This window comes from Felis catus, chromosome A2 (assembly GCF_018350175.1).
Source record: "Felis catus isolate Fca126 chromosome A2, F.catus_Fca126_mat1.0, whole genome shotgun sequence".
NCBI classification, from domain to species: Eukaryota; Metazoa; Chordata; class Mammalia; order Carnivora; family Felidae; genus Felis; species Felis catus.
The window spans coordinates 165,215,353-165,224,800 of record NC_058369.1 but is presented as its reverse complement, the minus strand read 5'-3'; the positions used below and the strand labels follow the sequence as shown (position 1 = coordinate 165,224,800).

The window sequence follows — 9,448 nt, the reverse complement described above, 5'->3', positions numbered from 1 at the left end:
CAGACCATAGTACTTATTCCAAGTGTAATGCCAGCTCGCTCTGCTAGAACAAAACACCGGAGACCCTGGGGCTAAATCTCTGGAGGGCACATCTCCCTGTTCTGGAGGCCGGGAAGTCCAAGATCAAGGTGCTGACCGAGTCAGTTCCCTGGCGATGACCCTCTTCCTAGCTTTCAGACAGCTTCCTCCTCTCTGTACCTAATATGGCAGAGAGAGGGAGAGGAAGCAAGCTGCCTGATGTGTCTCCTTATGAGGGCACTAATCTCGTCGACCCTCATCTAACCCAGATTACTCCCCAAAAGCCCTGTCTACCAGTGCCGTCGCGATGGGGGTTAGGGCTTCGACATAGGAATCTGGGGGAGAAGGAGAACACAATTCAGCCCATGGCACCAAGTAACTTGAAGGTACCAAATATTAACTGTAATATTCAAGGTGGAAATCAGTCATTTGGGACAGTAATAAATAGTGTAAAGTTTTACTTAGAATCTGTGCTATTTTTTTGAAATTACATGTTGATAGTTTTTAAAGCAAACCACCAATTAGTGTTGGCTATTAGTAATAATTGCAACAGTATGCCATGCAATTATCACAAACTCTCCAGGTGTAATGAAGCATGCTTTTGCCAGATGGAAGTCACAATACAATGTACCTTGACTTGCCATTGCCCGGGTAGTTGGGTAAGTTTTCTGTCTTGGTATATTCATGGGTATTTTGTTTATGGGTTCAGAGTCAGTAGGGTCTATAGAAGTCTGAGCTTGGAAACTTGGGAATTAACTTCAATGCTCCTTTGAGTATCTCCCACTTAACGTCCCCACTCTACCATTGACACTGGGAATGTCACAAATAAAGAACAGGTAGGCAGCGTTTTCATGGTGAAGCAGTAGCTGTCTCTTTCCCTGAGCTCGAGAACACAGGATGAATGTCAGGTGTTGGAGAGAGGCGGGAGTCCCCTGTCCCCAGGGATGTCCCATCACAATGAGAGTGACGTCCTCAGGAATGGCTTGCAGAACCAGTGGGTGTTTGCGGTGACGTCTTTAGCTGCAAACAGAAACCTGATCCTGTGGTGTCATTAGAAAGATAAACCTGTGACGATAATTTCAAAATCAGTTTTTAAGTGCTTAATGCAATGTTTGCAGTCCTTGGAGATAAAACTGTTTCCCAGAGGACACAGGTTTATTCTATTACATTTCCTGTCTCTGTAACGTGGCATCGAGCTGGGAAGTGGCTACAACCTTAACGTGTTGACTTATATGACATTGAAATAAACGTGTCAGCCACGTTGACCACAGGATTCTCTAAAGAAAAAATCTCATAATTGGGGAATAGGTGTTTAAGTTCCTGAATTTCACTTCATCGTTTTTGAGACAAATTTTGAATAACTAGAAAAAATAAATTAACATGCTACAAAAGTCATAACCCTAGAACACGCCCTAACTCCTAGTCGATTGTGCGTTTAATGGGGGTGAAGATTTGTGCCACCATTAAAGACTCAAAGAGTACAAGGAAAGTGATCCCTACCTTGTACCCACTTAACTCAGCAGTTTGGGCCCTGCAAAAACCGGGTTGGTCCTGGCCAAAGACCGTCGGCTTACGCACACTAACAAATGAGCTATGTTTGCAGCCAGACGTGGTATTACGGCTCAAGCAGCTAAGTGAGGACTCACGTACACTGTGTGCAACCGTGAATTTGGCACTTGTGTTCTTATTCATTCCAAGAGGCCGAGGCATCAGAAACAGCTCCCAGTCGGCGCCTGGGTGGCTCAGCCGGTTAAGCATCCGTCTTCTCACGTCATGATGTCACCACTTGTGGATTCGAGCCCCGCGTCGGGCTCTGTGCTGATGGCTCAGAGTCTGGAGCCTGCTTCGGATTCTGTGTCTCCCTCTCTCTCTGACCCTCCCCAGCTCAAGCTCTGTCTCTGTCTCTCTCTCTCTCAAAAATAAATGAACATTTAAAAAAAAAATTAAAAGAAACCACTCCCGGTACCTGGGATGGACAGCGGTGGTCATTTGTATTTTGTCTCAGGGCTGGCAGTTCTCCTGTGCTGACACCGGGCCTGCTGGTTCCCCCAGCCTTCCCCACACCCCACCCCACTGTCTATCAAGTGTTCCCCTAAGAGACATCTTGTACGTTTGACCGTACCTTGTCATCTGCTTCCCAGAACATCTGGACCAAAGTAATGAGCACCTCCCAAGATACAGAATAGCTAACACTGCTAACTTAGAGTTTTGCGCGTAAAAACATTAGTAGGTTTTGTTGGTTTGTTTTCTTTAAGAGAAATTTAATGACTTAGAGGTCAGTGGGGCCTAAGTCACTGTCCATCCTGACTGGATGTTGCAACCACCTGGAGAGCTTTAAATGAGCCGCACGGCCTTGTGGCTCCCAGGAATACTGACCTCGAGGCCTGGAGGGGCCTGGGCCTGTGGATTTGGCAAGTAAATTGCCTTCTCTTAATAGGTCTCAAAGAGAGGCCATTGGTTATGCTGCACAGTTGCTGTAATGATCCAAGAAGCTGGAATTGTCTTGCCAACATTTCCTTCTCAAAGAGGCCTTTTCTGACCCCCGGAACATTGCAATTTCCCCTCATGACACCCAGGCCCTGGCCCTACTGGGCTTCCTATTATGGCACCCATCAGCCTGAGGTATACGTGGAATTAACTCACTCACTTTGCCGATTGTGCATTTCCTTGTACCACAATATAAGCCCGTGGGAGAGGGATTTTCTGTCCTTTGCTCAGTGCTGTAATATCTAGCACCGAGTTCAGCAAAATACAGCCCATGGGCCAAATATGGTCCAGCACCGACTTTTGTAAATAAGGTTTTATTGGAACGGAGCCACCTCTGTTTGCAGATGGCCCACGGCCGCTTTCACACTGCACTCAGCTGTGACCGAGACTAGTGTGAGTTGCGAAATGGAAAATATTTTCTGTCCGGCCGTTTAGAGAGTAAGCTTGCTGACCCTTGGTATAGAAAACTTCTGGCACATAGCACGCGCTCCGCAGTGTGTCTACCGCACAATTAGCACTCAGACGTGATCGACGTTCTATTTGGTTTTGTTACAAGTGAGTTTGGCCACATCAGAAACAAACCCCGGAAGCTCATACTTCCGTTCGCTTGCGGACCGTGTGTGATCTTGTAGAGGAAAGAGAAATGATTGTAGGGCGGTGGGGGGGGGGGGTGGTTGTCTCTCTTGTTTCCCACTTAAGTTTTGTGCTTGTTTTTAGTCCTCAATTAATACCAATCCAGATAATTATCCCTACGTAGGAAATGGGGTTCTTTCATTGCTATGGGAAAGGTGATTTTCCCTGCCCAGGGGTCAGGTGTCTGGTGTCCACTAAGGTTGAGGAGCTGGATGGTGTTTGGCTGGCCACACAGCAGGGGCTCTGTCTGGAAGCGGTGCTCATCATCACTACCCCGAAATTGATTTTTAAATTGCGCATTAGTGTTTTCGTAAGGGAGCGGCTGCTTTTTTTGCCAAGAGCAAAATTGTGAAGCTGGAAAACTTTATCAACAGAATCTCTGCCTTTTCCTTTCTTCTTTGACCTTTCAGGCAGGGTTCTGACCCTTTTCTGAGATATAGACCTGCTGGCCATCTGAAGTCTGTAGACGGTCCTCGGAATAAAGTTTTTAAATGCAAAAAGGTGAAGATAAGAAAAAAATAATCATAAAACCCAGAGGATTACAAAGGCAATGACTCATATTGAAACTGCCCGTATCAAAACTTTGGAAAAAATAAATTTGACACAGTACCATATGTTTTTTTTTTATTTTTATTTTTTTAAATTTACACCCAAATTAGTCAGCATATAGTGCAACAATGAATTCAGGAGTTGATTCCTTAGTGCCCCTTACCCATTTAGCCCATCCCCCCTCCCACAACCCCTCCAGCACCCCTCAGTTTGTTCTCCATATTTATGAGTCTCTTCTGTTTTTAATCAAGATGTTGTGGGTGAGGGGTGCCTGGGTGGCTCAGTTGGTTAAGCATCCGACTTGAACTCAGGTCATGATCTCACGATTTGTGAGTTCGAGCCCCGCGTCGGGCTCTGTGCTGACAGCTCAGAGCCTGGAGCTGCTTCAGATTCTGTGTCTCCCTCTCTCTCTGCCCCTCCCCCACCTCCCTCCCTCCCTCCCTCCCTCTCTCTCTCAAAAATAAATAAACTTTAAAAAAAATAAAATAAAGGGGCACCTGGGTGGCTCAGTCACTTAAGCGTCCAACTTCAGCTCGGGTCATGATCTCATGGTCTGTGAGTTCGAGCCCCACGTCCGGCTCTGTGCCGACAGCTCAGAGCCTGGAGCCTGCTTCAGATTCTGTGTCTCCTTCTCTCTCTGCCCTCTCCTGTTCACGCTCTGTCTCTCTCTCAAGAACAAATAAACGTTAAAATTAAAATTAAAAAAAAGATGTTGTGGGTTATCATTCCGAAGTTGTGCTGGGAGCGAACACTGTTTGAGGACATTTGTGACTGCCATGTGATATGAAAAATCAGTGAGTGGTGAAGAAGGTCAGAGGTGCTGCTAGTGGGGCAGTGGTTGCTGACTACGTTCACAACAGAAGGAGCAGCTGATTGTCAGTTAGCGCTTATAGGCGATAAAGATGTAATGTTTCGCCCATATTCTTCCACGGACCCCCTTTTACACTTGAAGCATGAAGTTTCCTTGGGCCTTGTGCACCCTCCAGTGTGTCCCTTCTTTCGGAAAGTAGACCTCATCTTTGGTCACCTTAACCTTACAGTGAATTTAAGTCCACGCATCTTATCAAACAAAGAGGGGCACCCTTTATGTTTTTAAAGTTTATGTATTTATTTTGAAAGAGAGAGCATGCGCACAAGTGGTGGGGAGGGGTGGGGGGCAGGGAGAGAGGGAGAGAGAATCCCAAGCAGGTTCCACACCATCAGCACGGAGCCTAATGCAGGGATCGAACTCACGAACTGTGAGATCATGACCTCAGCCGAAACCAAGAGTCGGACACTTTAACTGACTGAGCCACCCAGGTTCCCCCAAAGAGGGGTACTCTTGAAACTGTATCTCTCAGTCACAATGGATATCTTGTTTACCTTTTAAAGAGATTTCCAGCAATAGCCCCTGAAGTCTCAGTACCACTGTGCTAGAAATTCTGCTTATTCTGGGTTTGCATTAGTCAATTTGGTCATAGCTAGTGCACATTCCGAAAGCCGGTGATAGATGGAGAATTGCAAAACTTGCAATTAATCTGTTGGGCAGCAGCAAGCTACAGTTGGCTCTATGCAAAATAATTCATGTAGCATTATGGAAATTTTGCATTGCTTCACTATCTTGCTTTTAGGTGCATTTATTACTGAGATGCTACTCTAATGGAGTACCGTATTAATATTGTTGATAAAATAATAATGATATTTTGCAGCCACCGTGCATCTTTGTTCCCTGACTTTGTTTGCACAGGAAAATTAGAGGAACGAATTGCCATTTAGTGCTTTTCCACCTCTGCGGTAAAAATCAGCAGGAGCACACGGGCTTAGAATTATCAACGAGTAGGCACCAACAGGTTATGAGACAATGCAAATCACGGTGTGCTGGAGGAAATGCGCTGAGGTTGCTGCTGCTCTGTCGACTTGGGCAGAACTCCCATAATGGAAGTGAGGGAAAAGACACCGAGGGAAAGAGAGGTCTGTCCTATTTCCCTTCTCCTTACTGGGCCGCTTCTGGGAGAGCAGAAAGACTAAAACATTTACAAACCTGTGTTTCCCTTACCCAACTGCCCCTTCCCTTCCTGGCGGGCAGATACTCGCCTGTCCGTCCTCCCAAGAAATGAGATTTTAGGCGCTTGGCCTCGTCCTGGTCCGTGATATGAAGGGGATGTGCGTCTGGAGTATTCTAGTTGGTATTGGTCCTTAAAGCCAAGACGAAATGAACTCTAAATATACCAAATCGATGTAATGCAAAGTAGATATTCTTCTACGTCTAACATTTCGTGATTCTCACAGCCTTTCAAAATAAGAATAAAGAATAGAATGTGGGACAGCAATGCCTGTTCCGGGAGGGTGGCGGAGACACTGGGAACAGTACGTGCCAGGCTCTAGGAGGGGCATGAGGGGCGCAAACATGGAGGGGCTGTCTCCTGCCCTCAGCAAGTCTACAGTTCAGGGCGGCAGACGGGCAGGAATCCATTTATCGGAAAACTGTGTGATGAGTGCCTTGGTAGACATAAGTACAGGTGCTAAAGCCACCAAGAAGTCCGCACCAGGCTTCCTGGGTCGTGTGGTACCTGGCGGGTGTTCAAATGAACTACAAGGCACCATCCGAATGAGGAGAGGCAGGGGGGTTTTCGACTGAGAGAGGACAGCAGCGAGGTGAGAGAGGTCGGGCACATTAAAGAAAGGACACGTAGTTCAATATGACCAATATGCTGGTAAACACCTCTCTCATCCCATTGGGCTCTGGGGAGCTGGGGCCAAGATGTTCTGTGAGTGATAAACTGTCTATTCTCTGGCCGGAGACCTCATATTTCCTCTCAGAATCAATTCCTACCCCCCCCCACCACCTCTCTCATCTGTCTATCTATGAACCTAACAACAAGCCTTATGCTAAACGATGCTGATCGAGAATTATTGACCCAGAAGCTGGATCTACAGAAGTGCCCTGTTGCCACATGGGGGGCTGTATCAAACTATAATGCAGGCTAACTAGGAAAGTCTAAGATTCATGCCATCGAAGTGTCAGAGACAACACAGAATCAGAGAACATATTATTTGAAGAGACAATGGAAGAGAACTCTATGATTGCTGAAATCCACTCTTCAGACTGGCCCAAGAAACACCGATCGGGGCGAATAGGAAGGAATCTCCCCCGAGAAGCATCAGCCTGGGGTGCAGAGCAGCGGAGACTGTAAGTGCATCTCTGAGAGAGAAAAGGCACATCTTCCACAGAGGATGATCCTGGGCTGAGAGCTAGTCTGTCAACAGCGTATGCAGCAAATAGAGAAAATCTCCCGTCAACCAATAGTTTCTACATCAAAACTATTTGTTCCAGAATAAGGACAAAATAAAAACTCTTAGTAACCGAGAAGACAAACAAACAAAACTGAAGGGATTTAACACTGACACGCACTTACTGAAGGAATTCCCAGAGCAGTGCTGCTCCAAGCAGAGGTGGGTCTAGGACCAGCCAAGGGGCTTGCTTTAGGGTGTCGGTCAAAAGACTGCATCTCTCATCGCGAGTCTTGCCGGGGCAACAAAACATGCTGGCTGCCATCACCAGAGTTCCTAATGATGCCCCTGATTTTTATTCTAGATCAAGCGCCTTCTCAGGCTGGGAGCAGTAACTCACGGTTTGCAGACCAGTGCTACTGTGCAGACCACACGTAAATGGCCGTGTTCCAAAGGATGTGCTACAGGAGAAAAACCACTCCAAAGAAAGGTGTGACAAATACAAAAATAACTGAGGAATGAAAATGGCAGGCGAGCGTATCAATCTAGAAACAGCAATAAGTATATTTTGAAACAAACGAATGGCGGAAGTTAGGAACTCGGTCGATAGTGGGTGATCAGAGTTAAAGCGTTATAATTGGCTTGATTTGTAAAGATACTCGTTACAATGCGTAGCGCTTCCAAAAGATCTAGAAAGAATAACGTCCAAACTGATGAAGAAATTGAATGAAGAGATACAAACAACAAAAACAGACCTCAAATCATTTCCAGCAGGAAAAACAGGAGAGAAAGCAGAGAGATGCAGAATAAGTAGGACAAATAAAAAGAAAAAAACAACATGGAAGAAACGAATTCAAACATATCAGTGATCACAGTGTGGACCCAAACTCTCTAGTTAAAAAGACGTTAAAACGTAAGAACCCAGAAAACCTGAACCGAAGGATAAGAGAAGAGATGTCAAACACTAATTTATTTTTATTTGGAAAAAGCTAATAAAATAATAATACATACAACCGGGAAGCTCTACTAACACCAGAAAAATACTTACTCTAAGGGGGAAAGGGGCATTTTAAAGGTAAAGATATGAATTCCATATGGATGAATCTCTTCACTAAGAAGATACAGCAATTTACAACGTATATCCACCGAATCCTGTAACTGCCGAGTGCAGAAGACCTAACTATATAAAGATGCAAAATTTCAGAACAGCAGGAAGTTGATGACAGTCCGCCATTAGACCAAGCTGTCCTAGCAGCTGGTGATGGGCAACCCAAGGATGCCAGCTTCGGGTGCCTGTATGCTAGGCATGTATGTATGCCAAAGGCATGCAAGGTCTGCACGGGGAAAGTAACCCAGAGAAGGGGACAGTAATCATGACGAATACAGGAGCAGCCGCTCTTTCCTTGAAGGTGAGAAGAATGCAGACTTTGAGGTGTGGAAACAACAGCCTCGTTCTGTCTTCCTCATGTGTCATCTCTGGGAATGGTCATCATACATATGCACAGTGGGCCCTGGGAAAGTAGCCGCCGTGCCTCCAAACTCCCTGGCCTGCACCACTGTGCTCATGACTGAATTTCTGGGATGCCGTTCCATCTTTAATTTCAGCTACTACTGGCAACGGTTATGGGTTAAGAAGTTTTCAGGTTATCAACAGATGGGCATGAATGAGTAAAAGTGGTGAGGGAGGCACACCCAGGGTATGCAGCTTCCAGCGGTCGGGATACAAGGCAAGAACAGAAGATAACCCAAGCACACGCAGCTCCTTGAAATCAGGGAGCCATCCATGGCCACTCGAGTGTCATCACATTTCATCAGTAATTTATTTATAGAGGTGGGTTTTTTCTTCCCTTAGATTCTATCTTAAAGTAATCAACACTTTTGCCAATACTTGCCTGTTTAGATTAAAATTTATTAGCATCCTGTGCCAGAGAGTTGAGGAGTGAGCTCTATCCCATATGGGGCCACCAGCCGTGCCCCTTGGCCACTCACTGGCTGTGCTTACTCCTGACTTGCTGACTCACCCTGGCAGACATCAATGCCTCAAACCCTCACCCACTTTTTTTCTCCCTTTCCAAATGTGCAATTTCCAAAGCCAATGTCAAATTCCACCTCTTCCATGCAGCCTCCAGCTCCAATAGCTTCTGCCTTTGCTGAATCAACATAGCAACCACAGTCCTCAACATGTACATGCACTGTTGTGTATTCCTCCTGGCTTCTTAAGCTTTAGTCCTGGGGCCACATTTTGGGGCAGGATTCATGTCTAATACTTCATTATGGCATCCACAGGGGAAAATGCTCATTGACTGACTCACTGTTGGGTTGATGGACACACCAAAAAAGAGTTAGAGCATATCCCCTGGATTTTTTTTTAATGTTTATTTTTTGAGGGGAGGGGCAGAGAGGGAGGGAGACGCAGAATCCAAAGTGGGCTCCTGGCTCTGAGCCGTCAGCGCAGAGCCCAATGTGGGGGCTTGAACCCATGAACCATGAGATCATGACCTGAGCTGAAGTCAGATGCTTAACCGATTGAACCACCCAGGTGGCCCCATAT

General features: G+C 46.0%; 1 pseudogene; it reads right to left on the bottom strand.

The window, feature by feature from the left end:
* Positions 1-288: 288 nt before the first annotated feature.
* The window catches only part of LOC109497309, a 30,072-nt pseudogene continuing 20,912 nt past the window's right edge, over positions 289-9,448 (bottom strand).